The sequence below is a fragment of the Melopsittacus undulatus genome, chromosome 4 (assembly GCF_012275295.1).
Source record: "Melopsittacus undulatus isolate bMelUnd1 chromosome 4, bMelUnd1.mat.Z, whole genome shotgun sequence".
NCBI classification, from domain to species: Eukaryota; Metazoa; Chordata; class Aves; order Psittaciformes; family Psittaculidae; genus Melopsittacus; species Melopsittacus undulatus.
Genome location: NC_047530.1, coordinates 71,709,198 through 71,718,397, shown reverse-complemented (window position 1 = coordinate 71,718,397; position 9,200 = coordinate 71,709,198).

The following is a 9,200-nucleotide window of genomic DNA, read 5'->3' as shown; positions in this document are numbered from 1 at the left end:
AGGAGTCAAGGTGAAGGCAGTGATTTGAGGGTGGAGTTTAAAGTTGGTAGAAGGGGATGTGGGCCTGAAAAGCAAAGAGACTGAGCATGGACTGGTAGTAATATAAGCTTAGTAACAGGGAGGAGCAATTGCAAATACAAGTACAGGCAATACCCTTGAGCCTTGCCTGCTTATGCTGTCAGCAAAAGACAGTACAAATAGTCAATCCTGCCCAGTCCAGAGGATCATACTCTCCTACTGCTAATTGTTTGGTTGGGTAGCTCAGCTGACTTTGCTCTGAATTTAATTCTGCTGGGACTGTTCCTTGATTTGGTTGGGTTTTTTCTTTATTAAGGTAATGCTTGCAGATGAATATGCCATTAAAAATGTATTTGAGGAGTCCAAGTAGACATAATATGAAAGGTAATGCTCAAAAATGTTTATATTGTCAACAAGGCTTCTTTTTATTGTGTGCTTTCCAGATGACTGCAGTGGAAAGCTATTACAAACATATGAAACACTTGCTCTTACACAGTGGGATCACAGGTGGGCTACCCAGGATTAGTGTTAGCATTTAACATGAATGTCTGCTTCATTTCATCCATCCATAAAATGTAAATAACTTTATATGTTGATTAAAGATTAAATTATGATCACAGGAGGTGGTCATTAGTAGCATGTGCAATAAACAATTTGGTTACACCTTGAATAAGTAGGAAAGATTAAAATAGTGCTGCTCTGATGAAGACTGCAAGGGTTTTTTTTCCCCACATTTCTTAACTGACTGGTAGCTACTTGTAAAATATTGTCACTGTTATTGGGACAACAGCCACAATATACTTAATGGCTATTTAAGTTGTAGCTACATGATTTGGAAAACAACGAGTTCTGCCTTTATATATCCTACACTTTCCACTGCCTGAGCTGACTGTATATAAATAAGTATCAATATGAATGTAAATTGTTTGAGTTAAAGCTGTCCGTATGTGAATTGATTTATTCATGCTATGAAGTCCAAAAATAGCACTGTGCACTGTAGTATGTCAGTGCTTCCTACAGGAAGACTGTATAATTCTAATCTTTATCCTTTTTGTTTCTGAGGGCCTTTAAGAAGATTACTTTCTGTGAAATAACCTGCTGCTGAAAATTTATTTATATTCTGGCCAGGGATTTAAGGCAGAATGAGATCTTGCAGGCAAAGGATTGTCTCTTCCAGAGTCAGATCCAGCTTTCCCCTGGATGCTAGATTAACTAGATACCCAGTTGTCCTGGACAATTTGTGCTTAATGCACACCTCAATGCAGAAACCATTTGAATACCATTTCCTGGTGCCTGGAAGAGATGGGACTTCAGCACACTATAGAAGTAGGTAACTTGCACACTGCTATGGAGGGAGTTGCTTCCTGCTGTGAGGAGTTACTAAAATACTGTGGGAATGGAGATACCTGGGATCCTTATTTCTACCTTACATCCCTATTGTGGTTGGAAAAATTACTAGCTGTGTGCAAATTGCTCTGTGGAAATTCAGCCTGTTACTGCAGTGCTTCATCACTGGAGCTGTGTAAACACCATGTGATGCAATATTAACGTGGCTGCAAGTAGCAGTGAATAAACCAGTGGATCTGACTACCCTTCTCTTGGTTCTTTATTTGATTTTGTACTTTGTTTTTTGTTTGGTTTAAATGAATGTTATTTAGACTGTTAGTAGTATGTTCAGGGTAGGGATGGCATGCTCAATGTAGAAGACAGCTACAGGAAATTACTTTTGTGACAAATCATGGCATGCACTGATTGCTTATGGATGTAATACTTCTGTTTTAAAAGGACTTACTACTACGTGCAATGCACATTTAGCAAGTTCAGTGCTACACAGATGAGTTAATCATATACAGTAATTCAGGTTCTGGAAGTATAGTGTCTACTGTATTGGCAAACAGGAGTTATGCAGCATAGGGCTCAGCATGTGCTTCTGAGAGGCTTCTAAAAAGCAACAGTCCTGGAAAAATGGACCCATGCGCATTCAGTGCCTGGCACCTGTGTATGTAAAGAACATACATGAAGTGGTAGTATGGGACTTCCAAACAGCCTCACAGAAAGCCTGCATTAATGTAAAGTATCTTCCATGTTCTACCTGTGTAAAATTTTCAGATATAAAAAGAGGACCTAACAAAAAGTCAGGGGGCCAAATTTTGATAAATTATTTCATTATTTTTCTAAATGTAAAGCAGGTGTGAGCTCCTCTTCTGCTGTAACATACCTTGTGGAGCAGGAAATCCTGGCAACTGATGGACTTTTATTTTTTTTTTCTGCTTCTGTAGGATGCCACCAATGTGGTGGCATTGCAGGTAGTGTTTCGTACTTGCTTTTCATGTCGGTAACACTTCCTAGACTTTGGCTGCAATCTGGAAGATTTGTGTAGAGAACAAACTACCTCTTCTGCTTAAATGTATTTTATAATTGAGACTATTGTATAATTAAGAGCATTCCTTTTTCAACCACGTCTGTTTTTTACTCATATTTTGACAGCAGCACTGTCAGTGCATTATTTTCTCATAATTTATTTCTATTTGTTAAGGTGTCCTGCTTATAATAATATTCTTAATAACAAAAGCTAAACAGGAAACTAAAACTGTATTTTAAACTAGTAAGACAACTTAGTTTTTCATCCTGTTTGTGCCTTCCACACTGTAATTTTAGTTTGCGTTTGCACCATCATTGATGATACTATGAAGTTGTCTTATGTTTTAGGAAGTTTGTTTTATTTAGTTCAATTCTGAATTCAGTACTTTGCCATTATTATTTAAATATGAACTAAAATTAAATATGGAACATAATGAACAAGCACAGTTGGTTTGCTAAAAATACCAAAACCTTGTAGGAAGCCTATTTTCAGGCTTCCTGAGGGTTATTACAAATGATGCAGGTATTCTACAAAAGTGGCATGGTTTCAGGAAATTATTTCTTCTGCTGATGATTATATCATCATGTTGATGTACATAATATGGGTTAATATGCAGTTGTTTTACCTGTAGACCTTCAAGAGATTGGAATAACTGAAGCCAAGTGGCAGTAAAAGTGAAAGCTGATTGGTTCAATGTACTGGTAAACTTGGTAATGTCACACAGTCTATTTGATAGCTTGAGTAAGACATATGGGCCTTGCTGTATTTCTCTGCAGGGATGGATTTCCTCTTGGGTGAGGAAAGTGTCCACCTTTTAAGACCCTGACACATGGAGGATGGATGGTGCTTCACAGAGCTATGTGGGAATTTGGCAGTGTGCAACTTTAAACTGGTCTGGAATGAACTATAGAACCTTCCCCCCCCCCCCCCCCCCCCCCCCCCCCCCACCCCCACCCCCCTTGCTGATCAGTTTAGCTGCAGAAATGTGTACTCCATGCTTCTGGACCACTTGTGATTTAAATTTTTCTAAAGAGGTTAAGTGTTGGCAGTTCAGTGTTAGATATCAGGGTTCCATTTGTTCTGGCTTCTAGGCCTATGGCATTGTCTGTTTCTTGTCTTCCCCACTGCTGGCTGACCGTCTGCTGCTGTGCTAGTATTCTGAACACATTACTGAATCAGATGTGTACTCTGTTTTCAGTCTTGCTCAGCTACTGTAAACTTTAAAGGCACTTTGACTTCCCTGCTGAAACCAGTCACAGTTTTCCCTTTATTCAGCAAAACCATAAAGAAAACAATGATCCAATGCAACAGCATGTTTATTATTCTTGTCAAACCTGGCCATGGATTTGACTCATCATTATTTCACTCTTGCTGAATTTTAATGAAAAACTTCTAGATAATTTTACTAGCAAATTTTTCACTCTGGCACTTCATTTATAACAGGCCACAAATGTTTACTTCATTCTTCAGTTGAAGAGAAAGGACTATGACAATTCTGAAGTCAAAGCATTGCTGACTCTCCAGCTAAGAGAGCCTCTCTACCTAACAAAGACTTTCCAATTCTCCAGTTGTTTGCTAACACTTAAGATTTGATAGAAGTGTATGACTCATATCAAGAGTAGCTTAAGAAATTTCAGTACTTAACTTTTTATGTGTATACTGGTTTTGCCACAAGAGGCTGCTATATGCCTATGGCTTGTTCAGGTTCTGCCAGCTAAGTTAGCCTTCAAAAAACAGCTCTTTTCTTACAAGGAGGTGTATTTTAATCTGCTGAGGAAGTTTCAAAGAGGAAAAAAAAAAGATTAGTTTTTGAAAACATAATTTGGTATTTCACGGAAGACATGACTCCCTAGAGGTTGTAAAGAAGCAAAAGGCATAACCTGATGGTAGCAAAAAGTGGTATCTGATTCCTTATCTTTACTATTAAGCCTTGCTGGTTTTATAGATGCTTTCACATTATGTTCCTAAATGTGGTCACTTCAGAACAAATTTACTGCTTTATGAACCAGGCAACACTGAAAAGTTGCAGTGTTTCATATTCAACAGTTACACATAAAGGGATAAAGTTTCTGAAACTGATATCATTTATACACAGTTCACTTCTGGTGATTAGTTCAGGAGTTATTTTTATGTAACAGAATGATTAAGACTTTTTCGAAGCTATTATAAAAAAAACTGTTTCATATAATGGCCATTATCTTAGATGCGTAATAGGCATTTCCTGTATACTCAGAGCAGTCACAAAAATGAAGACTGACTTTAAAATTAAAATCCAACCTTCTACTTTCATTATTCATACTTTCTTAAATTCCGTCTAGTTTAGATTTTCCATATTTGGTATGTTTTTTCAGAATTAAAGAGTTTGAGCAAACTGAACTATCTTTAAGCTACACAAGCCTTAAATATTTGTTCTTTTTAAGTTACTATCAAGAAATGTTAAAACCAATGAAAAGCAAGATTATCTATTTAAAAAAAACAGCTGAAATGGAAAACTTTTAACTCTGTTTACTTTGTGGAACTCAGCTGTAAAAAGTAAAACAAGTCAAAAAAGCCAAATTTAGACTGAGATGATTTTGTTGGAGCTGTTCATGGATGCCAGCCAAAGATGGGTAGGCATATAATTGCTGACCCACAGTGTGTGTGCAATTGAACTCATCCATACAAAATCCTCTGAGGTTTCTAAAAACACTGCTTTAAAATTTGTTATGAAGAGCCCTCCAATTATGTTGAAAACTCTGGCTGCTGGTCCTTTAGTAGCAGCCTAAAATTGGCCTTGCTGCCTTGCATTGTAATGAAGAAAAAAAAAGGGGGGGAGCTAGGGGTGTGTGTGTGGAATGGGTGGCAGAATGTCCCAAAGCTCTGCAGGCCTTGGCTTTAAAGAATTTAGAAATCTGTCTGGCAAAACTGGATGCACTGCATGCATTTGCTGTTTTAAATGCATATACTGTTCTAAAGTAATAAGCTTAAATGACCAGTCCTTCCATGGGAGTCAGCTTCCCATATTTTTTTTTCTAAAAGTACATAATTGAAGGATTTGGGAATAGGTGAACAGAAGAGAAGCAAAGCATCAGGAAGGACAATAATAAAAACTGAGCTGGGAAACAGTGGTCAGTAAAGAACATAGGGAACAAATTATTAATGGATACAAATGTAATAAATGTAAGGGTATTTGCAGTGTTTTAGTTGATATCACTGATTATTATTTTTTACTATTTATTATATTAACACTTGTACAAAGTAGCATCTACACCTATGGAAACTGCTGACAAAAAAGCATCGTAAGAGATTAAACATCACAAATACAACAAGTTCTGATGTGTTATCACTGAAATTACAGAGGCTCTTTACAGAATATGCGGCAGACAGCAAGTGCAAGACATAAGTTGGTGCATTTAGTCATCATAAACTAGTTTAACACAGGTGGTTTGTAACCTGATAGTAAGACTCTCCTGTTTAGCCTGTAAAGCATGTGTCCAACTTCTAGCCTGGTTTCATAGAGAAAATGGGCCTATGTGTAATCCATGTGTGCATGCATACTTGTTCTCCTTCCTCACTTTCCCTGCTGGCTTTAGAGCCAGTTGGTTCATTTCACATAAAATCAACTGAAAATAATACTTCAGTGGAATGGTATTGGTTGAAAACAGGTAGCCAAGATGAGACTACCTCCTGCTATTGTCCTACTACACAAAAATGGCATTGCAAAAGGAAGCAGAAAAAGACATCAAATAACAGTGGACTGGACAGACTTACAGGCAAAAAACAAAAATGAGAACTTAGACCTTCTTAGACATCTGAAAATCCAACAGTCACAAAGCTATTGAATATAAAGTAGTGCTGATACTACTATTTACAGAACAAGCTGTTTTAAAATCAGTAAATGGAGATTTTTCTACCAAATTATTATTTTGCATGAGAATGAATCTGACAGGATAAAAACAGCTACACTGAAAGAAAGCTCCTAGAATTTACAAAATTAACTTCTTTGAAGGACCCTCCAAACCCCAGCATTGAGATAGCAGGTAAAGATGAGAAGCCCAAGCTAACATAAACAACACTGACACTGAGCAGAAACAGTAAAAAAATTTGATTTCTTATTCCCTAGTCTCCAGCATTACAGTGAACACTGAAGCCGTGATATTTCAGCTGTGTCTGAGGTTCTTGTCTCCCCCACCCCAAAGGCTTTAAAACTACTAGAAGCTTGCATGATAATTCTGAGACTCTGGCCATAACCTTTGTAAAAAGAAAAAAAAAAGACCTGAAGAATTTCAGTGGCTGGGAATGGACAAATGATCTGAACAAATGACTGGAAGGAGCAGAGGGCAGAACAGTTAAAGTAGAAAAACAGCTGTGGGCTAAATTCTCCCCCAAAGGAAGCTACTGATGAGAGCAAAAATCTTTATGTTGCTGGTATCAGAAGCATTGCTCTACTGAGACAAATAGGGAAACACTAAAATCAAGCCTTATTTTGATTCTGAGCTTCCCTGTGGAACAGCAGGACTGAAATCCAGTTCACTGTAAATATAACTTCAAAACTTCTGGATTCATACACAGAGGAAGAGACAGTGAGCACTGGGCCTGACGAGTAATAGATCCCAGAACGGTGGAGTCATAGCTCACTTTTTTGTCTCAGGTTTCAGAGACAAAGACAGAATCATAAAGGGGTGCCAGAACTAAGACATTTCCCTCTGAGAAAGAAAATTCCTTTATTTCCAGACATATGCCTCATTGCAAAGTCAAAACGGAGGGAAGGAAGTGTCATCAGGAGGATTCTCTACTGGAAGAAAGAAAAGCTGCAGGCTGTCATATGCAGCATCCTACATGTGTTCTGGGACAAGTCTTCAGCTACTTAGCTGCTGAAGTGACAATGAGGGAGGTGCAAGAGAACCAATGGCTCTGTGGTGTGACCCAGAGAGGCTTTGCCTCCATGTCACTGTGCTCTGCTCATGCCATACAAGGCAGTTGTGTCAGATGTTCCTAAGAGGATGTTCTTGTACACAAGCCTGTAAGTTGTTTCTGCACACATAGAATGGAGTCTCTTTTATACCCCTGACATTGAAAGATGCTCTGTGAAATGCACAGAGAGTAGAGAAGAGGTTCTAGAATATTCTGGCACTGCATTCTGTAGTTAAATTAAGATTCAGTTTTTCATGATGAATTGAATATGAAAATAAATCATAGTTTTCTGAGAAAAGCCTTAAAAATTTAGATGTATTTTGGATTGTCCCTACATTTTCCTTGTTTCGTGTGAGGAGGATTAATTAATTAATTAATTATGTGAAATTGTATTCTAGAAGTTACCTGTAAGGCAGCTGAGTACCTTGGCCTTGTCCAGGTAATAGCTGGGGTGGAAGAGGCAAGTAGTTTGAGGCTGGGGGAGAACACATAAGATGAATATTTCTGTTAATATTACTAACTGTTGTGCTCATAATACTGGCATTCAAACCATTACTGCTAAACATATGTTTTAATATTTAAAAAAAAATCCCACCACTTTAACACTAAAGCCATTAATGTGAAGTGGTTATCTAAATGTAAAAACCAGTTAGAGATAATGCTTTTTAGTGCCTACTTTGCCACAGCCTGTGGGGGTTATCACAGGTAGCATTGACTTCAGTTAATGCATCAAAGTAAAACAAAAATGCTTCATTTTCTTATAAGCCACCTTTTCATAGCATCATAGAAGCAATTAGGTTGGAAAAGACCTTTAAGATCATCAAGTCCAACCGTTACCTCAGGACTGCCAAGTCCAGCACTAAACCATGTCACTAAGCACCTTGTCTACATGTTTTTTGAGCCCTTCCAGGCATGGTGACTCAACCACAGCACTGGGCAGCCGGTTCCAATGCCTGATCAACCTTTTGGTGAAGAAATTGTTCCTAATATCCAGCCTAAAACTCCCCTGGCACAGATTGAAGCCTTTACCTCTTGTTCTATCACTTGTTACCTGGGAGAAGCGACTGACCCCTGCATCACTGCAACCTCCTTTCAGGTAGAGAGTTATTAGGTCCCCCCTAAGCCTTCTCTTCTTCAGACTAAATAACCCCAGTTCCTTCAGCTGTTCCTTGTAACACTTGTACTCTGGGCATGCTAACCCTTCACCAGTTTCATTGCCCTTCTCTGGACTCCAGCACCTCAGTGTCTCTCTTGTAGTGAGCGGCCCAGAACTGAACACAGTATTCTCGGTGCAGCCTCACCTGTGCCCAGTACAGGGAGATGATCACTGCCCTGGCCCTGCTGGCCACGGTTTCTGATACAGGCCAGGATGCTGCTGGCTGCCTTGACTGCCTGGGCACAGGCTGGCTCATGTCCAGCAGCCATTAGTGAGCACCTCCAGGTCCTTTTCTGCTGAGCAGATTTCCAGCCACTTTTCCCCAAGCCTGTAGTGTTGCATGGGGTTGTTGTAGCCCAAGTGCAAGACCCGGCACTCTGCTTTATTGATCTCATACCATTGGCTTTGGCCTATCAATCCAGCTTGTCCAGATCCCTCCATAAAGCCTTTATATCCTTCAGCAGATTAACATTGCTAGCCAGCTTGGTGTCATCTGCAAATTTACCGAGGGTGCACTCAATTTCCTCATCCAGATCGTCAATAAAGATAAAGAGCTAAATACTTTAACTCTTACCGCTAGGCATCACCTTCAGCCTTCAGACTGGTTTTGCAGCTCTCTTCTGTACCCTAATATTTCAATATCTTGGAAAATACTGATAGTCTGGAAACAGTGTTCTACTGCTGATTTTACCAAAGCTGTATTGTCCATGATTATTATATTCAGAGTAATACCACCTCCCTGCCCATGCTCACTAATCCTTGTTTACATAG